Genomic DNA, 16,546 nt, shown 5'->3' with positions numbered 1-16,546 from the left:
GGGGCCCTGCATGGCACACTAAGCCTTCTGTTTCTAGGGATCTGATGGTATTAGTAACTTCTTTTTTTATGGCAGGTCTTTTCTGTATCTGCCTGCCTCAGCATACCTAATTCAAACAAATCCCAGTATGTGCCTTGATTCCCTGGCAGACGGACCAGTGTACAATTCTTCATCAGGACCCACGGCTAAGATGTTTTGGAAAGGGAAAGACACAAAAGCGGGAGGACCTGAGTAAATGATGTTCGTTGATTCATTCCCATTCATGGCGTTTGCTTTACCAAAGTGCTGAGTTGGTATTGCTGGGCATTTGGGTTTTAGATTTGATGCATCATTATTAATAAAGTTGTTTTATTGAATCCTTAAAGTAAGTACCCACATACCCCTTTAGGCGCTTACTGTTTGTCTCCTCTGAATATTTGTTCTATTAATTCATGTTCATGTAGCACTTATAAGCTGCATAGAGTACATTTCCACAGGTGAATTAGATGCTTAATAAGAAGTAAAATATCTGCTCCTGGGAGCTTGTAGTTAAGAAAACTATGTTATTTAGAATTAGTTAGAATTCTAGAATTATTAGAATTAATATTATATACTAGGTGGTTGTGACTCAGGTCACCTTTCATTGAAAAGGAAAGAAATCCTTTCCCCGGGAGACATGATGGAGCACATGAGTCCTGAATGAGTCATTGCCACACGTGGTACGGGAGGGCTGATCCACTGCCTTTCTTGTTCCGAGCTGCTGCTGCCGCCAAAACAATCATGCATTGAGCACAGCGGTTTGTTAGCAGAAACTGAGGACTAAGTGACACCTAGCACCCATTCAGTTCCAGTGTATGTACAGTTAAAGCCAGCCCAGGATAAAAACATCTGTATTTACACAACAGACAGATTAAGGATAATAGCTCACTTTCCAGAGGATTTACCACTGTATGCTCTTTTAAAATAAACTAACCCTGAGATCCCTGGGTGGCTCAGTCAGTTAAGCATCTACCTTTGGCTCAGATCATGATCCCAGAGTCTTGGGATTGAGTCCCGCCTGGGGCTCTCTGCTCAGTAGGGAGCCTGCTTCTCCTTTTGCCTGCTGCTCCCCCTGCTTGTGCTCTCTCTCTGACAAATAAATACATAAAATATTTTTTAAAAGTTAAATAAAATGAACTAACCTTATATAAAGTGTGACTTGATTTTTTTAAAAGATTTTACTTATTTATTTATTTATTTGTCAGAAAGAGAGAGAGAGCACAAGCAGGCAGAGTGGTAGGCAGAGGCAGAGAGAGAAGCAGGCTCCCTGCTGAGCAAGGAGCCCGATATAGGACTTGATCCCAGGACTCTGGGATCATGTCCTGAGCTGAAGACAGCTGCTTAACCAACTGAGCCACCTAGGTGTGCTGTGACTTGATTTTTTAAAGCATCCCTCCTGTAGGCAATTTTGTGGTTGGGGGGCGTGATACGTGGGGAGGGATGGGAGCAGAGTCTGTGGTACAAAGGAAGGCAGGGGGAGAGATGGTGGGCGGAGACTTAGAGACCTGGAATTTAGCAGTTTGTTTTTAGGTCGTTTATGACTTTATCTCCATGTTCTGTTATCTTCCAAGTTGAGATGTCCTTTAGAACATATTGTGGTATGCAGAGATGGAGGCTTGATGAAAGAGTATTAAATGAAAGAGTTAATTGAATATATAAAGTTCTAGCATTCCTAATGTAATGGGAATGCTAACGGTCTTTGGAATGCTAACCCTGCCTTCAGTAGGCCAGCTTATAGATCTCCGAACACGTGACATGCATGATCTCATTGGTCTTCGTAACAATCCTATGGAGGAGAAAGCAAGGTGATATTTTCATTTCCATTTCGCTGATCGGGTCCACAGTCACATGGGTCACAAGAGGTGGGGGGCTGGGACTGGAACGCAATCCCTCCCCTCCCAGTCTAGGGCATGTCCTACAACCCCAGGAGCCCCCTCTCCCACTGCCCTTGGTGTGAGTGAGCCAGAAACTCCCGATTTATCATTTCGACTCCCTGAATTTTCTATCATTTTCATCACCTCTGCAAGAAAACCAGTCCTCCTTGCTACTTCACCAGTGTGTCTCAGCCAGCTCTGAAATGTGGCTTTAGCAATTCCTGGTTGTCATTTGTAACTGCAGATATTGATAGTAGAAAATATTTACTCCTGAAGCCCTAAGGGAAAGTGATGTGAGTTGTGTGACTTTCCTGCCAAACAATCATTGGCTTTTTCATAGTAAGAAGAAATGTTGAGAGATGCATTTACTTGTGGTGATGAATGTTTATATAAAATGATAATTTGAAAACTATTTAGAAAATAATCCAGTTTTAGAGAAATTATATTAATGGTGTCCTCGTTAGTAATATATGGCAAATACTGTCTTAGGAATGGAAATTCTGCTGTAATAAAACATATCTTCAAAAGAAAGACTTAGGGGAGCCTGGGTGGCTCAGTCAGTTGAGTACCAACTCCTGGTTTCAGCTCGGGTCATGATCTCAGGGTTGCGGGATCGAGCCTTGTGTGGGGTCCACGCCCAGCACTGAGTCCGCTTGAGATTCTCTCTCCCTCTCTCTCTGCCCCTCCCACTTGTGCATGCTCTTTCTCAAATAAAGTAAATCTTAAAAAAAAAAAGACATTTAATAAGTCAGATATAATTATTGTCCAATGAATACATATGTTAGGATAGGCACCTTAGGAAGGGCAGATATGCCTGGAGTGAGACCTCAGGGGAGAACCTCCTTCACGTCCTTCACTCAGAGGGGAATTCTCCCCACAGTAATGGATAGGTACTGAACGCAAATCAATTTGACTCAAGTACGAATAACAGCTTCTTCGGTAGCAAGAGCCTTCTGTGGTTTCCCTTTTCAGACAAGAAGCTGTCCCCTGGAATGAGCTGAACTGCTGTTGAATGCCTGACACCAGAAGGGGGAACCTTGTCCTACTTGACTGGGGGCAGAGGGAAAAAATATAGATATCATGGTGAACACCTGATTCTTAGAAAAAGATAGAATCCCATAACTTCTCTGACCCCATCAGAAGTTTTCAAGACCAACATTACAGGTCATGTGTGATCTTCATACTGACTGAATTTTGTTGAACTTCGTGCTTAGAAATATCTTTGGGATTTGTGGCCGATATGCCTTTGAGTTCTGAGTTTTGATTTTGTAAGCATCCTTGAGTTTTTTAGCAATTTCTTGACTTCTTGACCAAACCCACTATAAATGCAAAATGAGGCAATGGAAGGGATAGCTATTGTGTAATTAATTAGTATAATGCCATGGCAATATGATGTGGTAGAAAGGTTACAGGTGTTCACATCCTCACCTTGCTTCTTTCTAACCTTAGATATTTAGATCTAACCTTAGGTCTAACCTCAGATATCTAACCTTTGATAACCTAAGATATTACTTAGTTATTTGTATCAAATTTTCCTTTTCTTAAGCAGGATTGCAGATGCCTGATTTGCTAGGTCATTGTGAGTAGTACATGCATCAAATATATATGGCGTTTGCATATGCTTGACACATAGAAAGTGCTTGAAAATGTAAGTCTGCGAAGGTCAAAGTAAGATTCAGCATGAGAAGATTCAACCTTGATTCATCCATGTAGTCTAGATATCCACCATAAATTCCTGAGAGCTAACAAGTGAACAATGATTTTACTTGCTGTATATTCAACATGGTTCAGCCAAACAGGGAAAATGCTATTCCCTAAGATAGGGATGTTTCATCTAATGTGTCATCTTAATCTGCTGGTTGATGGCACCTGCCAGAGAGCTGCATCAAGGAGACCCGGACTATGTGCGGCTTCAAAGGATCGATTAGTCATGTCTGATATGGCGTTGGGAGTAGGGAGTGGTGGCACGTGGGCACGCATTTTCCTTGCCTGGTCAACGATGTTCTTTCTCATGCCTTTACCCACAAAAGAGATTTCTCTGGTTCTCTTGTTGCTGAAATGCATGCAAGATGCCCAGAAGTAATTCTTCATTATTGGAAAGAAAGGCAGCTTGTTTAAGTGAGACTATGGAAGGGCAGAGAGCATGAAAACTATTCTCCCTGGTTTCATGTCTCCAAATGTCTATGCTCTGCACCTAGCCCTTCAGCCACATTGAAATGTCTCCCATTTCCCAGGATGTCCTTTCCCTTTTGTAACCACACACCTTGGCATGTGCTCTTTCTCCTCCTGAGAATACGATTTCCCATGTTTTGCCACTTGGCAAATTCCACTTACCCTTCAAGCTCAATCTCGAGTGGAGTTTCTTACTGGAGGGGGGCCTGGTGGCTTCTGATTTTCCTTATGCCCCTGATGCCTGGCTCAGACTAGGCCCACAATAAATAGATATTGTTTGAACAAGGTACATGGGCATAAAGAGGGAGATGTGGATGAGCTGGAAATCAGGGGTTTCCCAAGAAAATAATCCAGGTTTGGGTGCTATATTGCTTCCCCACGGCATCTATAAAAGCTTCTTTTTTGGGTGGCTTTGTATTTTGAAGGGGTATTAGCTCTGATTCAGGATCAAGATACAAAGCAAAGTTAATATTTGAAATGGGCTTGCTGAATGATGATGATTGAGTCTTATAGGATATAAGACTAGCAAGATTTGAACCTTAAAAAATTGTGTCAAAGTACAGCTAACATGAAATTTACCATCGTATCCATTTTTAAGTATACGTTTCAGTGGGCTTAAGTACATTCACACTGTTGTACAAATCATTACCACTACCCATCTCCAGAAATCTTTTCATCTTGCAAAACTGAAACTCTATACTGATTAAACAGTGTTTCCTTATCCTCCCTCCCCTCAGCCCTTGGCAACCACCATCTGCTCTCTGTCTCTACGAGTCTGATTATTCTAGAAAACTCTGCTAAGTGGAATCATACAGTCCTTGTCTTCTCGCGATGGGCTCCTTTAGCTGACCGTAGTGTTCTCAAAGCTCATCGGCATGGTAGCATGCATCAGAATTTCCTGCCTTTGTGAAGCAGATAGTCCATTACATGTGCATTTCACATCGTATTTATCCATTCATCTGTCCACAGACACTTGAGTGGCCTCCACCCCCTGGCTATTGTGAATAATGTTGCTGTACCCAGGAGTGTACAAATAATCTTTTCAAGTCCCTGCTTTCAGTTCTCTTGAGTGTGCACTCAGAGCTATAAGCAGCGGATTATACGTTAATTTTTAAAAAATTTTTTGAGAAACCACCAGACAGTTTTTCATAGCACCTGCAGCATTTCACTTCCCCACTAATGGTGCACAAAGGGATCCAGTTTGTCCACATCCTGCCAACACTTGTTATTTTCTGGGTTTTCCTGGACAATTGTCACCCTAATGTTGTGAGGTGGTATTTGATTGCACTTTTGATTTGCATTTTCCTCATTATTTGTGGTCTTTACGGGCTTATTGGCTGTTTGTATATCTTATTTGAAGAAATGTCCATTCAAATCCTTTGCTCATTTTTTAATCAGGTTGTTTGATTTTTGTTGTTGAGTTCTAGGGTTCTTTATATAGTCTAGATATTAACTCCTTACCTCAAATATCACTTGCAAATATTCTCTCCCATTCTTCCTGTTGCCTATTCACTAGACTATGCCTTTTGGTGCACAGAAGTTTTAAATTTTTATGCAGTCCGTTTATCTTTCTTTGCTGTCGCTTCCTGTGCTCTAGGTGCCAGATATCATTGCCAAATCCAATGTCATAGAGTTTTTCCTCATTGACAAATTTAATGTCATAAAGATTTTCCTGTATGTTGTCCTCTAAGAGATCCATTTTGAACTAATTTTTATATACAATGCAAGGTAAGTTACAACTTTATTGCTTCTCATATGAATATCCAGTTTCCTCAATACCATTTGTTGAAAAGGCTGCCCTTTCTTCCATTGAACAGTGCTAGCATTCTTGTTGAAAATCATTTGACCATAAATGTGAGGGTTTATTTCCAGGTTACTATATTCTGTTGATCTACATGTCTGTCTTTAGACCAGTACTGCACTGTTTTGATTTCTGTAGCATTGTAATAAGTTTTGAAATAAGGAAGTGTGAGAGAGTGGGAATTCCAGGTGGCCCAGAAAGGGCCATTCCATCTCTTAATCTTTCAACTGTCTCCAGATACATGCATTTTGGCCTCTGAAAAACCAATTTTTAGACATAACCTGCCTATCCTCTATTGATCATACCTGTGAATAACACTTGTTTTTTCATAAAAATTCAATTGCCAGAGAACACCTTGGTATCCTCTAGATATAAAATACAAGAACAGCTTCAGTTTGGGCATTTAAGGAAGTTTGGGGCCACTGTTACAGGCAGGCTGGGTCTGATGGAAGGTATGAGAATTATTTTGCAAATGGAATGTCTGGAGTTTTTTTTTTCCCCACAGAGCGTATTTATTTCTCTTTGACAGTTTTTGAGGTTATGGACTCTATTTCTATCTGAAGGAAGAAAGTGGTATACTATAAAGCCTTGTGACATTAGGCCTGGTAAACCAGATGTACTGATTTTCTTTTAGATGAGGACACCCATTTCAATAATTGAAGGAACTGAGAATGTTTGACGTTCTGTGAACACGCTAAGCTGACTTTAAGTGAAAGATGATCCCCGGTTCTTTCATTCTTGCTTTAAAAATAAACTATATAATTAAATGGCTATAGATACCGCTTTTGTGGGGAGGAAAACAGCAGCCGGATTCTTTGCAATCATGCCAACAAGGCAGTAGCCTTCCTATCCCTTTGGCGAAATAGAGAATCAATACCAATCAGGAAAAAAATGCTAACAAAAGGGAAAACCTCGTGGGAACCACAGGCCATAAAAGATTTAAAATGTGAATAAAACATCATAGGTCAGCATTAAAATAGACAATACATTTCTCTGCCAAGACAAAGCATCTAGCCGCTAAGCAGAGGCACGACACGGACTCAACCGGACTCAGGGGACAGAAAGAAAGACCTAGATCAACCATTTGCCCCTTCACTTCCGTGAGGAAGTGAGTCTCCTTTCACAAGGAGATGGTCACTCCAGAATCAACATTTTGTGTCCCATTTTTGGAAGGTAAACATTTCTGGGAATAGAAATCTTGCCAGTTTATGATTTCTAGGATTATTAGAACAAAGAAGTCAGACTTGCTTTTAAAAAGGGAAAGACGATTACCTGTTGGTTAATTTTGTAAGGGAATAAGATGTTTTGAAATACAACCTGGGGAAATGATGAAGTAAAAAAAAAAAAAAAAAAAAAAAGGCCCAGCATAGATAGGCTGTGTTTGGACTGAAAAGAAACTAAAGCCATCTCCAGTTAGAAGGGTTTTTATGGACTAGTGGAGAGGAATGCTCAGTAGCTGATATTTCTTTGGGATCATCAGTTCTCACTGAGAGGCCTCTCATCATGGGAATTTCCATATTTCAAAGCCAAATTAAAAAAAAAAAAAAAAGCAAAACAGAAAACACTGTTTTGGCATCCAGCCATTATCAAGGGAATGCATTTGGAAAATATAGATAAATTTTATTATTTTTTTGCCAAGTCATGGAGCGTGGGACTGTATCCTCACCACTTGAAAGAAAGTGATCAACCTTCAATCAGAGGCAGTGGATGGGAGGTGACCCCAGGCGACCTGATCTCACACATGTCCCTTAAAGTTGCTGGTCTACCAGCACTCCTGCCCTAATGGTCTCAGTTCCAGAGTCAGGCGGGCCAAGATAAACTAAATATCTATGTTAATGACTAGAGTGTATTAGACACCCACACATGGACTGCACAGCACTACAAATTTAGAATTTAGAATGTTTCAAAGCGGTTCGTAGAACTAAATCTATGTCCTTGTGTTACAAAGAACTACAGAGTTTACTACAGAGGCATAGTAACAACATCTAGTTCCTGTTCCTGTTTTTCAACTGGCCATCTGGCTTTTCTTAATCTTTTGAAGTTCATGTAATAATGGCTACTACTTACTGAGCACATACGCATGTGCGTGGCAGTATGCTAAACCCTTTATTGATATGGGGTTTTGCATTTAATTCTCATAGCATCCCTGTGAGGTAGAGAATGTTATTATAGCCACTTCAGAAGTACAGAAACCGAGGCTTGGTGAACCTGGCCAAGGCCACCCAGCTCTACCACCGAAAACGAGCCAAGGCAGTTTGAAGGCAGTGTGGGCTCCTGACAGGAGTTGCCCACTGCTTGTCCTGATGAATTTCATCCCATTTCCTTCCTTTTAGTTTTGTCTTGCCCATTTATTTCCCCTTTTCCAGAATTGTCTATCTTACAGGATCTGTAGTTATCTAGAAACGCTTGTTTTCTTGGTATTAAATGGAACTCATATCATTATTTGATGTATTGTCCTTGCTCTTCCAGCTTGCCGGGCTTCAGTGGCAGCATTTTTCGTCTGGTTTAGAGGCAGCCTGTGGAGGAGATCACGTGACATCTGTTATTTACATATGAACATGTGAAATCTACAGATTATAACAACGGCCTCTGATAATGCAGTGTCTCTACTGCCCTCTGCCTTGTTCTTCAAATGGTGACACAGACCACTGCACCTGGCTGGGTATTCTCCTGAGCAATCATAGTTGTGGAAAGATCTAGAAGGCAGGGTTTCTTTTCTCTCCTTCTCTCTCTCTCTCTCTTGCTCACTCTTAGTTTCTTTCTTTCTTTTATGATTACTCTTCCTTCAGATAGAGTTGTTCGACAGCTGGCCTCCAACTGGGAATATTCTAATTAAGCAATATAAGAAGAACTGAATGGTGCGAACAATGTTTGTGAACAATGAAGTAAAAATTTTATGTCTCCTGTTTATGATAGCATTATTTATCATAGCTAAAAATAGAGAATGATGTAAATATGTCTAAATAAGGGATTGGTTACATAAATTATATGCCACCCATGTGTTAGAATATCATGCCGCCCTGAAAAGGCATATTTTATTTTATTTTTTAAAAGATTTTATTTATTTATTTGAGAGAGAGAGAGTACGCACGCACAGGGGAGAGGAAGAGGGAGAGGGAGAATCTCAAGCGGACTCTGCACTGAACACAGAGCCCAATACGGGGCTGAATCTCACGACCCTAAGATCATACATAACTGACCCCAAATCAAGAGTCAACACCTCACCGACTGAGCCACCCAGGTGCACCCCAAAAGTCCTATTTTAGAGCAGATTTTAGAGGTATAGGAGAGGGACCCTGGGTGGCTCAGCCGGTTAAGTGTTGGCCTTTGGCTCGAGTCATGAGCCCAGGGTCCTGGGATGGAGTCTCACATCGGGATCCCTGCTCAGTGAGGTGCCTGCTTCTCCCTCAGCCCCTCCCCCCCTGCTGGTGCTTTCTCTCTTGCTTTCTCTCACTCTCTATCAAATAAATAAATAAAATCTTTTTAAAAAATACAAGAGAGATGTTTATGATAGATTATTAAGTGACAAAAACAAATGATAAAAATAGTATGAGTTATTCCTTAATCCAAGAATTATTTAGATGTGTATCTTTTCTTTTCTAAAAATGTTGTTTTAAAAATTTTTTCTTTTCTGTTTATCATGAGCCTATAGTTTTTACATTGGTGTGGATAGACAAACTAGTCTCCACGTTACTGATTCCTTGGAATTTGTTGCAATTTTCTTCTGAGTTGGTAGGGGTCTTAGGGGCAGACCAATTTGTATACTGGTATAGTGGCTGGGTTTTCATTTTATATGATAGTTCAAAATTAACTCTCATATACAAGATTGAGCTCGGCATCCTGATCTTTCTCAGGTATCTCCCAAACTGAGGTGTATGGCTTTAATATTTGTGCTAGACACTTGTCTAGATTTTGGAACGTGAAGGACACGTCTTTGGGCAGTTCTAGTATACAATCCTATCAAAGCCTATGAGATTAACCATTTTGGTGGTCAGGGGTTGACATTTTATAACTTAAATATTAATCCACAAATATTGATCCATTGGTTGACTTTAGCTACAGATCAGGATTTTTCATCTTTGACACAACTGACATTTTGATCTGGATAGTTTTTTGTTGGGTATTGGGAGGGGCTGTCCTGCACCTTGTACAATGTTTGGCTGCATCCTTGGCCTCTACCCACGAGATGCTAGTAGCAAAGCCCCTCTCCCCAACTGTGACAATTAAAAATGTCTCTAGACGTTGCCAAATGTCCCCTAGGTAGCAAGGTCACCCCTAGTGGAGAACCACTACTACAGAAAAGTGGCAAGTTCCCTTTTAAAACTAATGACTAAGTGTGAGTTTCACTGAGTCAGTAACACATTTATTGAGTATATAATGTGTGTATGGATGGCACTGTGCTCTCACCTAAGTAGTTTTATTTAGGCATGGAGAAAGAAAGCTCTAGAAGCGCCTGGGTGGCTCAGTGGTTAAGCATCTGCCTTCAGTTCGGGTCCTGATGCCAGGGTCCTGGAATTGAGCCTGGCATTGGGCTCCCTGCTCAGTGGGAAAGCTGCTTCTCCCACTTCCCCCTTGTATTGCCTCTCTCGCTCTCTCTCTCTGTCAAATAAATAAATAAAATCTTAAAAATAAAAAAAAAAGAAAGAAAGAAAGCTATAATCTGCCTTATTTTTCCTGAAATCACCAGGGTACACAACAACATTACAACACTAGGCTTTCATCTATACGGCAGAGGCAATCCCTTTACCTTCTTAGGGCTCTTGGGAGAGTACTTGCAGAAGGGTCAGAGACTGTTTGGACGTAGCTGTCGCTCAATAAACTACAGCAGCTTTACTATTATTATCCAGTCTGAATCATGCCTACAGACCAGGGCCCATCGACCAGCTTGGCTAGTCTGCCCCTTCAGCTCATGAGACACGCCCCACCCACAGGGCTTTCTGAAATGTCTTTATTGAAACAACCTCAGTGCCCACGAGCAAACAAACAAGCAAACCAATTGAGTTAATGAAAATGGTGGAAGCAAACAAGTGTCTGGCCAATAGTTAAAGCTCATGCCCCAAGGTCTCCTATACACCGGAAGAACAGTGATGTCTGCATCAGCATATGGCCCGCGCGGGCTCTTCTGTCGTGGGAGGCACATAGCCTCCATCCACAGCCGGAGAATGAATGGTTGTTAGGAGACTTCTTCAGCCTGGTTCATTATCTGCTTTAAACTAGGAGGGCTCCATCTGAGCGGGCCAACAGGAAGCCTGCTTTTGATTTAACAGTGCTCTGAGCAAGCTTCCTCTATGGCTTTCCAAGAATTAATTACAGAGCTTAGGAAAGGCGTCTGCCGCCAAGTCCCACGGATGGCTTTATGAGCAATCACAGCAGCCGCACCGATGCGGGCAGAATAAGAATTTCCTGGGAAGATGGCTCGGGAACGAAGACCGGCTTGTGGAAATACAGACACATGGCGTTCCTATCTATAGCTTACAGGGGAATTTAAAGTCACAAAGCAAGAAGAGGTCGGTGCCCTGTCGCACAACATCTGGGTTATTGGGCACTCATCGACTCGGGCTTGTGTAATGTGACCAAAAAAAAAAAGGAGAGAGACGGTTTCGATGTGCAGCAGTTGGAGCACTGTAGAGGGAAGGAAACACGAAAGTGCTCTTGGGGGAAGCATGGAACGTCGAAGAACGCTGGGCTCGCATTGCGTGGCTGTGGGGTGCGGAATCCCGCGGACTGCCGAGCTTACAACTCCAGGGATGAAGCAGACACACACACACACACACACACACACACACACACGCTCTTAATTAACTGTGGCAAGAGAGTGACTTCCCCAGTGCACATTCGCTTCAGGAGGGCAAACCCCGTATTGCTGGATTGCTTGCCAAAACGTTTCAGTCCTTCGTGTCAGCGGCATGGGATGGCAAGGATGCAGAGGTGAGGCCGGTGGGAAGCTGCCTGAGAAGGTGGTTCCTTGGCTGAGTCAGGAGAGCAAGCAGCCTCCCTGGGACGGGTGCCAGCTGCCCCCTGCAGGGCACGCCGCTTCTCCCTAGGCCGTGGAGGGGCGGGGCGGAGCCCAAGCGACTTTCCATAGCTGCTTTGGGAGCAAATGCAGTGATAAATGATGCGGCACTGGGAGCCTCGCAATCCAAACTTCCTTTTTCCCCCTTTAAAAAAAAAATCATTTTGGGGAAATTCTAGAGTAGTGGGAGAGCCTCCAGTCTCTGATTCATGATGGTGATGGTGGTAGATCTCAACAGGGTAGAAACTTTTATGTAAGCATATGCTGGTGCCCTAGAGAGCACAGGGCAATTACTTAGGGGTCTCTCCCCCTCAGGACCTGTGGGTACCCTCTCTCTTTTGCATACAGGGCCAGCTCTGCAGACACGAAACTTAGTCCTCCGGTGACAGTAACTAAAGAAAGTGGGCTCCGGGACTTTACTGCACTTTCTGGTTTTGTCTGATGCCAATGTTTTCATGCACACAAGAAATTCCATGCTTGCTTCTCACCCAAACATTTGTGAGTTTTCTGTACAGACGCCTCGGGTCCCTGGCCAAAGGCTGTGACCGTAATAGAGAAAAATAAATTTAAAAATTAAATGCACTTCCCTGGTTTTGTTTTTCTTTCAGGGGCTGCTTAAAAAATAAATCATGGTCAAACAATCCTTTTGCTCTTATTCATCTCTCCCTGTTCTTCCATCATGGGGAAAATGACATTCTCTGTTTAGATGAGCGGGTCGTTCTCATCAGCTTTTACCAGATAATGTAAGCCTCTTAGTGGTCTTGTCCAGTCTCCCCACTTTTCCGGGGGGCTGACTCCCAAACTGACACCTTCCTCCTAAGACAGGTTCACACCTCGCACATGGCCACATCCCAGTTCCTGAATTCACAACTGGCTCTCCGTTCAGGCTCCCCCAACCAGGAAATGGTCTTCCAGCTGCTTAGACTAACAACCTTGGCATTGGCCTGCACTCTTCTCTTTTCCTCATCCCCTCCCCACACCAGCCAGGCTGCCAGGAAAATCTGTGGCTCTTCCTTCAGAATCTATCTAGAATCCAGCCCTCTGGATTCTGTCCTCTCCTCGGCCAGCCCCCTGGCCTGGGGGCACCTTTGTCTCTCAGCTGGATTACTTCTATGTCATGTTCTAGTAACTTCTCTCTGGTCACCTTGTCTCCACCCTTGCCTCTGAAATCCATTCCCAGCACAGAAGGCAGAATGGTCCTTGGAAACCCAAATCTTTTCCTGTCACTGCTCTGCCTACAGTCCCCCAGGGCTTCCCCATCTGAAATAGAGTAGAGCCTGGTCCTCACAGTGGGCTGCTAGGCCCTGCATCAGCCATGACCTGCTTAACTCCCTGACCTCCTTCCTTCTACTTTCCCTCTTGCTTACCTTGCTTCAGCAACACGACCTGCTGACTGCTCCTACCTTGGGGCCTGGCACTGACTGTTCACCCTCCTGTCATGTTCTCCCCCGTCCAGAAATCCACAAGCCCAATGGTCTCAACCTTCCAGGAAGTTCAGATATCGTCAGAGAGGCCTGCTCTGGCCATCCCATTGAGAATCGCAATCCGCCCCACTTCCCCTCTAAATTCCATACTCTGCTTATCCGTTGACATTTTGTTTTTCTCTAACTCACTTCACCTTTTAAAATACTATATAATTTACTTATTCACTGTGGTTATTCTTTTTTTCCTGCCTCTCCCAGTTAAGATATCATCTCCATGAGGGTAGATATTTTTGTCCATTTTGTTTAGCATTTCATCCCAACTGCCTAGAACTTTCCTTGCCCACAGTGGGTCCACAACAAGTATTCATTGAATAAATGAAACACTTTCCTTCACCATATTTAAATATGAATCCGTTACTATAGAAATAGGCAAAGGATTCAAGTGTTGAAAGGGTGCTGTGATAAGAATCAACGTTTAGGATCAACTTCACTATTTTTTTCTTCTTGACCCCTGGGGTATGACAGAAGAGTCAAATCTTTCAGGTTTCACATTCATTAGGCTGAAAACTGCTTGTATCCGCAGGGAGCAATCAGCCCAGTTTGGTACTGTCTTCTGACCCTGACACAGAGCTCTGCACACGGGAAATGTTCTAAAACATGAGCTGAATGAATAATGAATGAATCCAGGGCTTGGCCTTTCCCGCTAATCCTGGTCATGGAAACACTTGAAATTATTTACATATGTATTTTTTGACTAAGAGGTAACTTCACTCCTTTAAATTATTATTGTTGCTTTTCTTTAAATGAGGGGTGGAGTGGGGCAGGGGATACTGTGGTGGAGAGAATATACCCGAGAGTTGAAAATCCTGGATACTGAGTCCGGCCCACATATACTGTGTTTAGTTTTTATTTATTCAACTTATGGGGGGGGTGACCTTGTAAAAACCATTTCATGGGGCGCCTGGGTGGCTCAGTGGGTTAAGCCTCTGCCTTTGGCTCAGGTTATGATCCCACAGTCCTGGGATCGAGCCCCACATCGGGCTCTCTCTTCAGCAGGGAGCCTGCTTCCCCCTCTCTCCCTACCTGCCTCTCTGCCTACTTGTGATCTCTTTTTCTCTTTCAAATAAATAAATAAAATCTTAAAAAAAAAAACAAAAACCAAAAACCATTTCACTTGTCTGAATATCAGTTTCCTTTTCTAAAAATCATGGAAAGTAGCTGGAACATTTGAAGGGTTGTTTCCAGCACTAAACCTTCTTTCTAAGAAAAAGAAGGAGCAGTAATTTTGCCCACCTTCCTTCCCTTCTTTTCTCCAGCTTCCACCTTCCCTTCCTCACCATCAAAGGATGAAACTATGTGAAAAGGCACACTAGTGGAGGGCTTTTCCACCCAACCGCAGAAGCAGCTACACCGTGTTTGAACCCAGAATCTGCCTCTCACTAGCTGCGTGACTTGGGGTTAATTATTTAACTTTGCTGAGCATCATTATTTTATCTAAAAAACGGGATCAAGAAATCCCACCCTACAGGACCACTGAATGCATTAACAGGAGATCGCATGTATTGCGTTGTACAAAATCTGGCACAAGGTTCCCAGGGGTAGATAGGAGCTGTCGCAAGAGGATGCGTGGGAGGGGGAGGAGGCACAGCTGGTGTTTGAAAATTGGAATCACTCAGAGTTGGGAAGCATGGGTGGGAATTAAGTCTTAAAAGTGTGCAAATGGACCTATGAGGTAGAGGTTCTCAAACTCACTGAGATTATGACACACATAGAACATAATAAAAGAATTTTATAACTACATTTTTGTTTTGTTTTGTTTTTAGGATTTCATTTTTAAGTCATCTCTGCACCCACCACGGGGTTGGAACTCACAACTCCTTGATCAAGCATTGCTCGCATGCTCCATTCACTGAGATAGCCTGGCACTCTTTGTAACCACATTTTTGTAGAAAGAAAGAAAGAAAAAGAAAAACAAACCAAAAAAAATATTGTCATTGCCTTTTTTCTTCTTACTTTTTGCATTGGATAACAATTACGGAAAAGAATGTAGCCGTTCCGTAATAGACGGGTGTGTTTGACCAAATGCTCTCTTTCCGGTTCTAGACAATACAATGCCCACCTGTGTGAGAAAGTACATGCCTGCCCTTTGAGACTCTAATCTGGACTCAGTATAATATAAGGCTATGATTTTCTAAATCGGAGGAAATTATTTTTTTAAAAGTATTTTTTTAATACTTTTATTTAAGTGCAAGTGCATATTTTTCCTCAACAGCAGAATTCATGAACAAAACTGATGGCCTGAAGACTGCCTCATTCGTGGTGTCTGACAAAGTCCTCTCTCTCTCTGTACACGACCATTAGCCTCCTCTGTGAGATCTGAGGCCTGCGTATGTTTAATTAGATGTAATTTCTGGAGATAAAGAAGAATGATTAAATTATCCAGACTCCAGAAAAACAAAAGATCCTTATTTCAGCCATCTATCAGGCCTCGACATCTGGAGTATTACATGCTATAACTCAAATGAAAATATTTCACCTAAAAGTACGGTGCCCCTGTCCATGATATCATTAAAGGAAATCATTAAGCATTTATGCAGCACTTTGTGCCGGAAAAGTGCTTTACAGTTATTTTTATTGCCCACCAAAACCCTCAGAGGCAGGTCCTTCTCTCCATCTTAAAACCAACGCTGAGAAGAGATGAAATTACTTAGGGTCTTGGAGAAAATAAATGACCGTATCAGAGAAAGACCTTTGAGTGCCAAAGTCAACCATTTTATTTAATCCACTGAACCATTAGGTTAGAATTTTATTCACTATATAAAGCATCATCTGATTTAGAATTGACTCGTTTTTCTTGAACACCTAGATCTCTGGCGGTGTAGACCCAGAGCAAAAGCTACTTATTCACAGTCACTTACACTCGTCTTGAGCATCTCTGAAGAGCACTGAGCTCCTGAAGAAATGTAATTAAAAAGAAAAAAAAAATCAATGTATTTTAAAGGATCAGCTTTACTGCACTAAATAATAAATAACCACTGGAATCTGTGGCTTCACCCTCAGACTAAGGTCTGCCTTCTGGGCGGAAGGGCGTTCCTCCATCCAGGGACTCAGGGATCCAAGCGCCCTCCCTATCAGTATAGGGTGTCCAGGGGGCAGTGAAACAGGAAGCAGGCGAGGGTGAGGTGGGACCCCCTTCTGTGGATAAGCACCCTGGGCCACAGTGATGCACACACTGTTAGCCCTT

This window comes from Lutra lutra, chromosome 11 (genome assembly GCF_902655055.1).
Source record: "Lutra lutra chromosome 11, mLutLut1.2, whole genome shotgun sequence".
Taxonomy (NCBI): Eukaryota; Metazoa; Chordata; class Mammalia; order Carnivora; family Mustelidae; genus Lutra; species Lutra lutra.
The sequence above is the reverse complement of the archived record's forward strand: the minus strand, read 5'-3'. Positions refer to the sequence as shown.